Source organism: Rhinolophus sinicus, chromosome 18 (genome assembly GCF_057876585.1).
Source record: "Rhinolophus sinicus isolate RSI-liver-muscle chromosome 18, RSI-T2T, whole genome shotgun sequence".
In the NCBI taxonomy this organism is placed as follows: Eukaryota; Metazoa; Chordata; class Mammalia; order Chiroptera; family Rhinolophidae; genus Rhinolophus; species Rhinolophus sinicus.
In genome coordinates, this window is record NC_142518.1 from 6,913,854 (window position 1) to 6,927,720 (window position 13,867).

General features: G+C 40.2%; 1 protein-coding gene and 1 pseudogene across 3 annotated transcripts in view; one reads left to right on the forward strand and one right to left on the reverse strand.

Annotated features, from left to right (window-relative positions):
• Positions 1 to 13,867, forward strand: part of FRMPD4 (FERM and PDZ domain containing 4) — a 742,584-nt gene that overhangs the window by 255,166 nt on the left and 473,551 nt on the right. The gene's annotated exons all lie outside the window — the stretch shown is intronic.
• Positions 5,106 to 5,542, reverse strand: LOC109454993 (large ribosomal subunit protein eL21 pseudogene; annotated as a pseudogene).

Below are 13,867 nucleotides of genomic sequence, written 5' to 3' on the forward strand. Positions count from 1 at the left end.
AAACACTTTTTATGTATGATGCCCCTAAATAGAAAAGCAAGAGGTGGTGGGCAAAAAAGATGTTGGGTTTTTTCCTCAACTGGGCAACAATTGGTGTGATTGGCATATGTCAAATTTCAAATAATCTAAGTTCAACAATTGTTAGATATCTTTTTGTGTGTACCACTAGGCAATTATATAAGACATAATGTTTTATCACTTTGGTAATAGGTTGGCAAATTGCCCTGTAGGCCAAATCTGGCCCACTGCCTGTTTTGATAAATAAAGTTTTATTGTAACACAGCCACACCCATTTTTTACATATTGACTATGGTTGCCTTTCTGCTACATTGACAGACTTGAGTAGTTGCAGAAGAGATTGTATGGCCTACAAAGTCTAAACAATTTGCTACGTTGTCCTTTACAGAAGAAGGTTGGTGAACCCTTATACTTTTATTTCATATATTTCGAGCTGACTTTTAGACTTAAGCATAGATTTTAATCATAGAATACTTTGGTGCATACAAAAAAAGTGAAATACAAGCATAAGCTGACAACTTAGTTAAGGTATTCCTCAAACTTTTCTACGTAGAACCTATAGAGCTTGATCTATGTGAATCACTTTTCGATGCTCACAGTAAGTTTTGTCCATAATTTTCCACAAAATATTTCCTCGGTGCCATGTAAAACATCGGCGATCCAGCATTTCTTGAATGAGTACTCCATTACTGCCTCGAAGATTTTCTTCAAAGCTGGTGAAGCCTGTTCTACATGCTTTGATGCAGACATTTTCTTGATCTTCCCAGATGTTTTCAACAGAATTTCCTTTTTTCAACGACAACCAGGTCTCCTAGTCCTTTGTCAATTGGTCTTTAGCTGGTTGCCTGAAACTGGGAGGAATTGTGGTTGTCCAAACATGATTCCAGGAGTCCGACCAATTGTGCTTGCTCCAGGAAGGCAGGGATTCAAAAATGTCATTCGCTGTAAAATGAGCCCAGAGCCTTTAAAACGTGAGAGGCATGGGCTTCTTAGAATTCATGAAATGTTAGCTTGTTTGTTTCCCAGCAGGTGGGGAGTGGTTTGGTTCTTGGTTAATTGAGGGGAGAGAAGGAAAAACAGCATCCAGTCACATGGTTTTGCAGGTCTTTTGTAAGCCTGGCACTAGGTGTATACTTGAAATGTTCTGTTTATTCTTTGCTTTACTTTATCAAACTAAATAGACTTCCTACCAAGTCTGAAAGTGAAACCTCACCGAAAGGTTCTTTGCGAGTCTCTAGATTTTGAGCCGCTCCCCTCTTCTAGGGGCTGCAGTCAGTCGCATGGATAGCAGTGGTGCTTGGTTGCTGACAGGGGCGCTTGGGGGAGGGAAGCTCCACTCCCTGAGCTTAGGCAGCTTCGCCTTGGAGCCTAAATCAGCCTCATACCTGGAACTTTCCAATTTACATAATCCTGCTCCTCTTTCCTATGCAGCACATCAATGTCCTGTGAAAATCTAGAAGCCCCTTGTTGGATTAACAGGGTGAGATCGTTCTTTGAGAGATTTTTCATTCACTGGTGTGGTTCAGAAGAGCTGTGCCTAATGAGCAGGTGTTTCCACTCATTCTCACATTTCTAGCTGCTGCTGCTGCACTTCAGAGCAGTTTCCCACAGCGCATGGTCGTTAAAAAGTATCTGAGGATCTGTTCAGTAAAGCTGTTCTTCTCTGTCAGGGCACCCCAATATTTGGGGGGTCTAGAAACCCTGTTTTCATTTCCCTGGCAGTTGGGGGTTCTAAAACTATGTAACCCCAGGTCCAGTGGAGGAAGGGCTGCTCATTTCCAGAACTCTCCTTGTAGATGAAAAAGGCTAATGATTCAAGGCAACAGGGAGCCTGCAAGAGCAGCCAGCTTTGAAATGTGCCCGGTAAGGACTGGGGTTCGGGCCTTTCTACTGATTGTCCATCCCAGTTTGGGCTGCATGTTCTATTTTTTTTTTCTTTATTCCAGATGGGATTATATAAGCAGCTTTGAAAATGAAAAATAAACCTTTTCATTTTCCTATACTTTGCTTTGTGGGCTCCTGGAAGCATTGTGAAAGCCGGGGCCATTTTCCACCATGAAAACACAACAGAGGAATCGTTTGCGCTTTAGAGCTTAGTGTTTGTGCTTCTAACTTGTTCCAGTTGAAGAGCTACATTACAACTGGGCAAGATTCCGGAGATAATAGGCAGGGTTGCAGTGGTTACATATTCAATTTTTCAGAGCCCAAGAAAACGAAGGCAAAGGACTCATAAGACTCGGAAGCCAAAACCTGGATGAGCTCTTCTCCTGATGAGCAAGCATGGGACCTCATACCACAGTCAACACGACTTAAGGGGAACCCAGAGGCTTCCTGGGTTCATTAACTTTTGGGAACACAGAAGTTCATATCAACAGTTTCCAGAGACCTGGGGATGAAGGAAGGAACTAACAGTAGTGAAACCCAATCTGGCTGTCAGCTAGCGCCATTCTCAGAATTTGAGAGGCTAGCCCCGGAGGTTCCCTCTCTACTTGGTTCCTGGTTGTACCACAATTTAGATTGCCGATTACCCCTTCCTGTCACCTTCACACAGACATCCACTGACTGTGCCCTTTAGTGCGGCTATCGTCCCTTAGATTCCTGCTGGCATAGACAGCTGCCATATCAGGTCATCACTGCCTGACACGGGCCCATGGTTGATGCTTGAGGTTAGTCATATCTTAACCACTGTACAGGACGTCTGTAGAATAGTCTAGGTTGGTGCTGAGCCAGCAGGCTTCAGTTCGTTTATTTAGGTCTTTTCTCCAGGATGAAGTGACATTCAGATCTCAAGTCCTTCCCCAAGTACCTTCACTCCTGCTCTATCCTTGGAAATTGTTTCAACAAGATCTTCTCCCTGTGTGTCCATCAAAGTCACCTTAGAAGACTTGTTAAAATGTGGACTGCTGGGCCCACTGCCAGGGTTTCTGATTCAGTAGGTCTGGAGTGCGGCCTGGGAATTAGTCATCTCAGACGAATTCCCAGGAAATGCTGATGCTGCTGTTCCGAGGACCACACTTTGGGAACCAAGAACAAGAGGAAAAGAGAACAAGAACGGAAGAACAAGGAGGAGATGGAAAGAGAAGTTAGAGATTTTGAAAGTGAGAGAGACCCACCGTGGCTTGTTTGGAAAGGGCTGTGAGCCAGGGAATACAGGTGGCCTCTAGAAGTTGAATCCAGAAGCCACAGACAAAGGACCGCCAAATCCATCCTAGATAAGAAAACTTTCTTCAAGGCAAACATTAACTGCAAGGAGGTGACTCTGCCTACAGCCACTTTCTCAATGGCCACTATCACAGTTTTAGAATTTCCAAGGTCTCCTTTACTAATTGAAGTTTCCACTTTCATTTGCATGACTAAAGGATTCCTTCAAGCAACTAAGATAATCCTCTGTGCAAAGCATATACAGAGAGTGCCAAAAAATGTATATATATTTTAAGAAAGGAAAAAAACTGTATTAAAATTGTAATACTCAATATATACCGATAACAAAAGAGTGAGTACAAGTCATGTGTATACATTTTTTTTGACACCCCGGGTATTTACTTTCTACTCAGAAGAACCCCAAACTGCTGCAGCTCTTGGTTACAAAGATAAAAAATGCAAACTTCGAGCCGAGCACAAGCTCAAGGTCTCTATGACTTTCTTTGACCAGAAGTTTCTGGAAATGGGAAGGTTTTCTGTGATGACAAAGCCTTAAGTGACTTCTGCTTAAAATAGCTATGGTTGGATGAGGCAGGTAATTGGAAGATATTAACAGATTCTGCACCCAGAGCATAGTGGTAAATTAAATCTGGGCTGCTCTCCAGAGATATATTTGGAGCAAGGCATCACTTCCTTGCAGCCAACCACAATGGGGGGCGGTGCTGAGCAAGAGGCCACAGGTGTGCTTATCCATCTTGCTCCAGGGATCTCCAGCTTTTCCCTCTGGCTGTATGTCACTAAGGCCAGAAAGAAAAATGACATTAATATTCAAATTCAAGGCGAGCCAATAGAAGAGAATGTCATCAGAAGTAAGAGCACAGTGTTTGGAAAGAAAGGTGTATCAGGAAATGCCACATTTCTCTCTTTTCCTCAATCAAATATTCACCTGCCTCAGCTACCACCTGCCTGATAAGGCAGAGTGTACAGCGGAGAGGGTCCCAGCTCCTGCCTTGAAGCTCATTTAGGGATTAAGCAGGCCAGGACCGTTAAAGTGGGGCCCCTGCTCTTCATTTCATCATGACTGCTGCTGCGATGCTCAGGGTACAAGATGGTGTTTGAAAGGGGGGACCTTTGCTGATGGTCCTGCTCTCCCTTCTTATAAGCTTGGCCTCTGTATTTTCCATACAGCTCATAAGGTCACACATCTTGGTACCCTTTCTCTAAGCCACTGCTCAGATAGTTTCAGAAGACATCTGCTACCTCTGAGGCTCGGGCTGAGGCTGAGATCAGGTCTCTGGGCCTGCAGGGCTCCATTGTACATGGAAGCCACCAGTCGGCTGACCGAGACTGGGGAACTCTAACTTTTCCTGGGGCCGGTCACTCCCTCTCCCTCACCCTTTAGACTCTTCTCCAGCTCTAAACCTTCACAGGCTTAGCCTTTAGAATGGAGGTCAGCAAACCTCACTGAAAAGGGCCAGCTTTGCTGGCCTTATTGTCTCTGTCGCAGCTACTGAACTCTGCCGTTGTCACGTGAAACCAGCCACAGACAATTCGTATATTAATGAGTACATTCATGTTCCCATAAAACTTTTATATGGACACTGAAATTTGAGCTTCGTATAACTTGCATATGTCAAAAAATGATTATTTTATTGTTTCCCAACAATTTAAAAGTGTACATGCCATTCTTAGCTTGTGCATGGTACAAAGTGGGTGATGGGCCAGACTGGACTGGTGTCCTGCAGTTTTCTGACCCCTGCATTAGAAACCAAAGCCTTTTTACTGTTCTCAGGGATAATGCCATGTCCAGATGCCCAGTAGAAGATATAAACAATTCCTCAGTATTTTTATTTCTTTAAATATTTCTTTGGGGGAGAGGACACCGCACTTCTACTCAATTAAGAGAAATATTTTTAACAGTGTGGAGGTCTTATATTTTTTTACACTTATGTCATAAATTCATAGGGAATGGGTTCCAGCAGTGCAGGCTCCTTCCCATTGGTTCTCACAGTGCGCTTCTCTGGGTGGGGCCGGCTGGCGCTTCAGTGAACCCAGGTACCTTTCTCTTTGGCTTTCTTCTTTTTTTTGATCATTTTCCTTTACACATTTCAGGAAGCTATCTCGGCTCTTCGAGTGTTTAATATACTCAATGCGAACATTAATTCTCTTGGCAACAATCTTACCCTTGTTTGTTTACAGCAATGGCAACCGCATGCTGAGTAACACTGTATACCCTGCCAGTTTTGCCATGATAACATTGGTGGGGCATTCCTTTTTGAACAGTGCCCATTCCCTCGATGTCCACAATATCACCTTTCTTGTAGATTCGCATGTATGTGGCCACAGGAACAACTCCATGTCCTCTAAAAGGCCGACAGAACATAGAGTAATGGCTCTCCTGTTTTCCTTTTGTGTAAGATATTTAGGTGAATTACTGGAAGATGGCGGTCCCGGCTGAGAAGTAGCCCTCAGTGTTTTTTGTTTGTTTGTTTAAACATAATTTCACATCACTCTTTGCTGGCCAGCGCTGGCCTCCTCTCAAATCCAGCTTTTTCTTCTGTCAGGGACCCTTGGTACTACTCTAGCCCATCACATTTCGTCATGATTCTCTTAGTTAGTGGGCTTCCAACCTTGGTGGTGTATATAAGAATTGCCTTTGTATTTTTACCAAGTTCCTCAAGTGGTTTCAATGCCCACCCAATTTTGAGACACACAGGCATCAATATGTTGTTTATAATATGCCATTCTGCACTTAAACCTGCAGTTTCTTTGCCTGGGATGGTTTATCCGCTTCCTTTCTCTGGTCCACTTAACCTGACTCTTATCTTGTAAAAACATAAGTCAATTGGTAGTGCTTCTGGGCAGACTCCCTGATCCCTATCTTATTTTGAGCTCTTAAAGCAAGCTGCATATCCTTTATGATGGCACGATTACCAGACCTTGCTTTGAATGTCTAGTTGCTATCTTCCCAGCCAGGATGTAAGCTTGTAGACTGGGCCTTCTCTGATATTTTATTTCTAACCTCGTATCATACCAGACATAAAATAGAGACTCAGTAGAAGATGGTGGTAGGAATGAATGCAAATGCACCCAGAGAATGGGTGGCAAGTGATAAGGAATGGGCAGGACATGAGAGGCATGGATAGAGATTTCTAGTAATTTCTAGTCTTAATTGCCTAGCTTTGTTGTTAGCAGTGATCTATCTGGGCTTACTTTGCCTTTTCTGAATTTTTAGGATGAAATGTTGCACTTGTTAATTAGTTCACACAAAATGACCTGAACCAGTGGTTCTCCAAATGTGGTCCCTGGGCCATCTTCATTAGTCTCACCTGTTAGAAATGCTACTTCTGGAGCCCTACCCCAGATCCACTGAGTCAGGAACTCAGTGTTTTAGCTAATCCTCCAAATAATTCTGATGAGCCCTCATGTTTAAGGCTCACTGTGTCTAGATCACTGGTTCTCAAACTGGCTACACATTGAAACCAACTAGGGAGCTTTAAAAAATACTGATGCTTGTGTCCCCGTCCCCACTCCAGTGATAATGCTAGCTTGTGTTTGTAAATATTTAACAATTGTCTTCTTGGAACATAAGGAGCCATGATGTATAGTGCCTGCCCATTTCTCTGGTGTAAATACTCCCATCACTGCCAGTTTCAATGTATTAATGTTAATGTCACTGAACACGGAGTTGGGAAGACATGTGCATTATTGGCTCTTGGGAGCTGCTAGGAGCCAAGCTGGCTTCAGCACAAATTGGTCCCGTCCCCAGAGATCCAGTCTAATCGGTCCAGGTTGTGACCTGGGCAACAGAAGTTTTGAGAAATGCCCCAGCTGATTCCAATGTGAAGCAAAGTTTCAGATCCACACCAGTAGAGTGCTAGTGAAATAAATTTGTTAGTGAGTACACCTCTCACCCAGCCATGGGCAAAATACTTCCTGCTCCTTTGATTCCATCCCTCCTGTACTATGATAAAGCAGGTTCTTTAGAGAAGTCACTGATTTTCAAACCAAGAAAAAAAGTTGTTTAAGAATTTTATTCATTTTCCCAAATTTTCTTCTCAAAAAATGTTTGTATAAATATAGGACTAAATGTAATGTTAAAAATCTGTACAGCAATCCCCCCTTATCCACGGTTTCACTTTCCACAGTTTCAGTTACCCACTGTCTCAGCTACCCATGGTCGGCTGTGATCTGAAAATATTAAATGGAAAATTGCAGAAGCAAACAATTAATACATTTTAAATTACATACTATTCTGAGTAGCCTGGTGAAATCTCACTGCCGAGATGTGAATCATTCCTTTGTCCAGAAATTAGAGGACGGGGGAGGGGGAGAGAAAAGAGAAGAGAGACCAGAAGGGAAGGAAAGAGAGGGGGAGGGAGGAATCACATTCACATAACTTTTATTACAGTATATTCTAATTGTTTTATTTTATTATTAGTTATTTTGTTATTGCTTACTGTGCCTCATTTATAAATCAAGCTTTGTCATAGGCGTGTATGTATAGGAAAAAATATATATAGTGTTTGGTACTATCTGTTGTTTCAAGCATTCACTGGGGGTCTTGGAACATATTCCCCTTGGATAAGGGGTACTGCTCTATAGTTTAAATCAAGTTTAGTTTACATTTAACAATTTAAATGAAATTTTTAGATCATAAAATATCATAGTTGAGACAAGATAATTTTTCTTCCCTGTATAACTGTATTTCAAGACAGTGATTGATGTTATATCTGTTTTAAAGTTGGCTTCAAATATTCAAAACATTTAACATTAATATAATATCTAAATTTAAGCAATATAGCAATGTTTTGTATTTTCAAAATTAGAATAAACTACAATTGGCATATATAGTTTGACTAAAAGGCACAGAAAATATAAAGACATGTGGCATTTTGAAAAATCTGGTACTAGTGAGAAAGGTAAACCATAAGTGATTTTCTTTTATGTGGCTTGCCATAGTCATGTTTGAAAAATGTATTTCTCAGATCCTCAGGAAGAAAAATGGCTTAATAAGAGCAACAAATATAAAATTGATTTAACAAAATGAATCATTCTAGTGTCACATTTGGTCTTCTGTGGATGAATAAAAATGAGAAGCCATTATAAGTGGGTTATTCTTCATATACTCTGATAAAATCATCAGTAATGAAAAGATGCTATTAATGAATGTCCATTAAATACAAATAAATCTGGAAATTTCACCTACTGGATTATAGGTGGTAGTTATTAACTAGGTCTTAATTCAATTATTTGTTCCAAATATTCCTGCAGAATTGGAGGAGGGGAAATAGAAGTGGTTTTCATGAATTAAAGTTGACCAAGAGTGGATGATTATTGAAGCAGAGTGACAGTCACATGGAGATTCATTAAATTATTGTCTAATTTATGTTTGAAATTCTCCATAATGAAAGGTTTAAAATATTCATTACAGTTTCATTGTTTATACCTGGTGTGCTAAGCATAGTGGAAAATACAGAGAAACGCAAGGGGTAGTTCTAGCTCTCAAGATACAAGGAAAAATAAAGACACATTCTAACTCACTTACCTGGTAGTCCATATTCATACATTTTTCAGATGAATGAAGTTTACCCATTATGTGTGCAAACTTTGAAAACAATTTTAGAATTTTTTTCCAAAATGTTATCTCTTGCCCTGTGTTCTTAAACTTGGTATACTGAATATATTTTAACCTTTTCTTGAGGTCCAGTCTCACATTAGCCATCAGTTTGTTCTGTGCTTTCTATCGTGATTGTCTTGAAGGTTGTTCATTCAATCAACAAACGTTTACTGGTGCTGACGATGGGCTAGGAACTGGGGTTGTAGCAGTGAAGGAGACAAGAATCTCTGCCCTTCTGGCACTTACATTCTACTGGCTGTTGAGATGTGTTGGGTGGCTTAGGTGAGGACTTCGTGAAGAGGCACCAAATAGCCCAGAGCCCTACACTTAATTCCAGCTCTCCTGTATGTTCGTTGTAGTAAAATTCATTCATCTCCTTTCTCTTTCTGAGTTGTCACTTTTGTTACCTCTCAGTTTACCTACCGTGAGTGATTAAAAAAAAAAAATTTGAGTTAGGCTTCCTTGCCCAGCATTCAGGTCATTGCTACTGTCATCTGCATGACGTGGTCACTAGATTTGTTATAAATGTGCATTAAATAAAACAAACTAGGCCTCTGAGTAAATTCTTGAGTTGTGGTTGGGTAGCTCTTGTCTTACTGTCTCATCCACCTCTCCCAATTATTTTTGTGTTTCTGTGTTACTATTAATAGATAGCTGAGCTTTCTGGATGTGTGTATGATTCATTCACTTGGCATTTAATGAATACTTATTAAGCACCTACTATGTGCCAAGTACTATTCTAGGAGCTGAGGATACATGGTATAAAACATAAATACAGTGCATGCTTGAGAGCTAGGAGAAGGTACAAGTGTTTGTAATATCCTGTGCTACACGGAGAAGCGTTTGTAAAAGTGCCCCACCAAGCTGGGCATGGGGGATCAAGGAGGGGTGTGGAACCTGGAAGAGGATGGAGATGCTTGGAAGTTTGGGCTTGTAAAGTTCGATGTGCTTCTGAGACTTGCAAGTAGAGATATCCTGCAGACAATTGGAATTTCTGTTATTTATTATTGCATAACAAACCACCCTAAAACTTACTAGTTTAAAACAACCACAGTATATTATTTCTCCCAGTTCAGTGGGTTTTCTGGAGAATTCTACCACTGGTTTTGCTTGAGCTCATTCATACGGCTGCATTCATCTAGGACGGCAGCTATCCTGGAAGGTCCGAGAAAGCCTCACACGCTTGTTTGGCAAAGGCTGTCGGCTATTGGCTGGGGCACCTTAGTTCTCCTCCATGGGGTCTCTGATCCTGCAGGACACTAGATTGGCTTCCTTCCTTTCATGGTCTCTGGGCAGCATTCCAAGGCTGCAGAAGCAGAAGCAGCAAGGCCTCTTTAGACACAGCTTGGGAAGACACGTAATGTCATTTCAGCTATAATCTTTTGACCAAGCAATTTACAAGACCAACCCAGGTCTGAGCAGTTGGGAAATAGACTCATGCTCTTAAAGGGAGGAGCAACCTAGTCACCTTGCAAAGGGTCTTTGCACACAGGATGATAAGAAGCTGTGGCCATATTTTGTAATCTCCCACAGTTGCGTAGATGCTTTTGAATTTCAAGAGAGTAATTTGGATGGAAGATAGAGGGATTTGGAAGTTACCGATGTATAGATTAGAGGCTACTAATCCTGACTACACATCAGTTTCTCCTGTGGAACAGGGGCAGTTTTCCATATACTCCACGTTCAATAATGACTATTTTTCTGCAAGAAAGAGATGTCCTAAAATATTGGGGTGAGGGGGACAACTCAGGGCTTCATAGAGAAATGACACTGGACACCAAAGTGAAGACCCAACCTCACTTCTTGCACTGATTCCATGGAAACTCGGTCAACAAATCAACTTTCATCTCTAGTCCTAACCACAGACTTTAGTATCCACACAGGGATTTATTGTGTTCAATAAAGAATTTGTAATAAAATTAATATTTAATGAATTCTTTAATAGCTTTTGTAGTGTTCTAGTTTGCATGATATCTTGCTAACCTAGCCTTCTTGGTTAATTGTATATTTGTTTCTTTACCAGAATTCTTTCACACATGAGCTGGATTTTAAGTCCTCATTTGCCATTAATTATCATGGAAAAGATGGCTTCAGCCTGCCCATTATCTGTTGGTATTGGATACTAGACAAATGAGGGAATTCTCTTGAGGCATTTATAGCTGAGCCCTGGGAAAGCCTTGGAAAAGAAAATGTTGCTTAGAGAGCATAAAATTTTTCTATTTCTTAGTATTCTTAATTCTCTAATGCTGTCCTTTCCAATCAGTAGCCACTAGCCATGTGTGCATATTTATATTAATTTTAAAGTCATTGAGTTACATAAAATTAAAAGTGGAGTTCCTCACTTGAACTGATCATATTTCAAGTGTTCAATAATTCCACGTTACCAGTGGCTACCATCTTGGATAGTTCTGATGTGGAATGTTTCCATCCACATGGCAAGTTCTGTCCAACTACCGCTCTGACATTTCTTGTCCAATTAACGATAAAACTGGTAATGCCAGTGTTAGATCCCCATGCTGTGGATTAAAATCAAGGGTGAAGGGTATTTTCCTATGTGATTTAAAATACCCATTGCAATTGAAATATATTTTAGGAGGACCGTACATATAGGGAATACAATACAGTTATGTTTGAGACCATTTGTGAATTAACAGAGTTCATGTGTACATTTCGTATTGATGGAATTAAAGAAAATCTCACAAGCTGGTATGAAGGGCCCAAATGCACATAATAAAATCTAACAAGTATAAATATAAACACTTATCTTGTTGGTTTAAATCAGGAGTTCACAAACTTTCTGTAAAGAGCCAGTTAATAAATATTTTTGACTTTACATGCCAGCCAGTTTCTGTTATAACTACTCAACTTTGACACTGTAGCATGAAAGCTGTCATAAACAGTATCTAAAAAATTGTGCGTGGCTGTGTTCCGATAAAACGTTATTTAAGAAGAAGCAGTGATAGGCTAGATTTGGTTTTCCAGCTGTAGTTTGTCCGCCCCTGCACTTGGTCAGTTGTTTCAGTGCAAAATGAGGAAGCTTGGCCTGATGACAGTTGACCTGTACTGCCCTAGGGGATCTTTAGTTGGCTGGGGACTCGCTTTAGCCAGTTGCCTTAGGTAATGCCATTTCAGTCTGTGTTGATAGACATGCTCCATCCAAAGTCAGGGAAGGAAGAATTGCATTTTAGTTCACTGTAGGACTTTGCATTCCATCTGGATATTGACAATCTGGATATTGCATGGAATGTTCAAGAATTCGGAAACTGAATAAAAGGAGAATGGAAGGCACTGGGGTCTAACTTATTAATGGTGAATTATTTGGGGGTGTGAGTATATCTGTTTTTAAGTATTTGAGGTCCTGGCGTTTGGCAGGATGTATGATTTATCTGAGTAATTTTGAAGATTAGAAATTGAATAAATAGGTATAAGTTTTATAAAAGGAGAACTTTAAGAATATTATAGTGGTTTCAAAATGGGCTACCTTACAAAGTAGATAGTGTTCCATGAATGAAGGGTTTTAGAAAAAGGAGGGATAATTATCCATGAGTTGGTTGAAGAATGTGTTCTAGAACTGGGTAGAAGTTTGGAAAAATAATCGTCTAAATTATAGTTATACTATCAGATTAGATCTAAGTTGCATGTAGAGAAATCTCAAACCAAAGTTGCTTAAATAAAAAATAAAAAAAGAAGAAGAATCTGTTGGCTCACATAGCCGAAAAGTTTCACGACAGGTCTGATTTTCAGACATGACTGGATCCAGAGGTCTTATCGAAGACTTTAGTTAAGACTGGCTACACAATTTGTAGGGCATAGCACAAAATAAAAATGCAGGGTCCCTTGGTCAAAAATTGTTACAAGTTTCAAAATGGCAACAGCAGAGCATTAAACCAAGGCTGGGGCCATTCCAAGTGCAGGGCCCTATGAAACTTCACAGGTTGCTTGCCTGGAAGCCAACCCTGTCTTCAGTTTATTGTCTGCCTCAGACTTGGATCTATTTATCTCTAGGTTAGCTTCATTTTTAGACAGCTTTTTGTCATTGGCAGCTCAAGGCTTGTATTTTTATAGCTGCAAAAGAGTGTTCCTCTACCCTGGTGACACCAGCAAATGATACCAGATAATTTCTAATAAACTTTTCTCATCTCTGAATCCAAATACTGGGGGTGCCAAAAAAAAAAGTATACACATGACTTGTATTTATATTTTGTTCTTGGTATATATTGAATATTACAATTTTAGTACAGTTTTTTTCTTTTCTTAAAATGTGTATACATTTTTGGAGCACCCTCTGTATATGGTGGCACTCCATTTGGCCAGGTCTGGGTGACTTGTCTACCCCAGGGGCTGGGAGTAGAGGCAACTCTACTCAAACCATAAGGACCAAGAGAGAAAGGGATAGTTGCAAAATGAAAAACATGTTGGAGTTACTTGAAGAATTGTGGGAATGGATACAGCGTGGTCCAATGATAAATGTCTACTCTGTTTACCAAACAGCAATTATTACAGATAATGAAGAAGTGACTCAAAATAAGAAAAAGTCTTAATCCAGAGTTCTTGACAGTAAGTAAACAGATTCCTTTCGCTCTAAGAGTTTGCTAAATTTTTAAATTCTCTTTTCTCAAGTATCCATGTAAGACTTTTTTCTGTCTCATGTATATTCAGTATAACATTTGTATTCTTATCCTGAGCTGTTAAAAACTGTTAGAGGGATAGTGGATGGGGGGAGGGGGGTTCACACAGTGTGAGGGATATAAATGATAAATGTCTAAGTTTTGCTTTGTCTTGTGCACCTGAAACTAATTAAATAAAAAAAAAAAGAAAAAAAAAAAAAGAATTGTACCCTGAAAAAAAAACAAAAAAAAAACAAAAACTGTTAAGATTCTGAGATCCAATACTTACTGTCCTGCCTCAATTATTTTTGTGCAGTGAAGTTTGTTCCCTGGAACCTTATTATATTTTTCAGGCCCACCTTTCATCTAAAACTCTGTTTAGTTTCTTAGGAGGGGAAATATGCGCTGTTTCCCCAAAAATAAGACCTAGCTGGACCATCAGCTCTAATGCGTCTTTTGGAGCAAAAATTAATATTAAGAC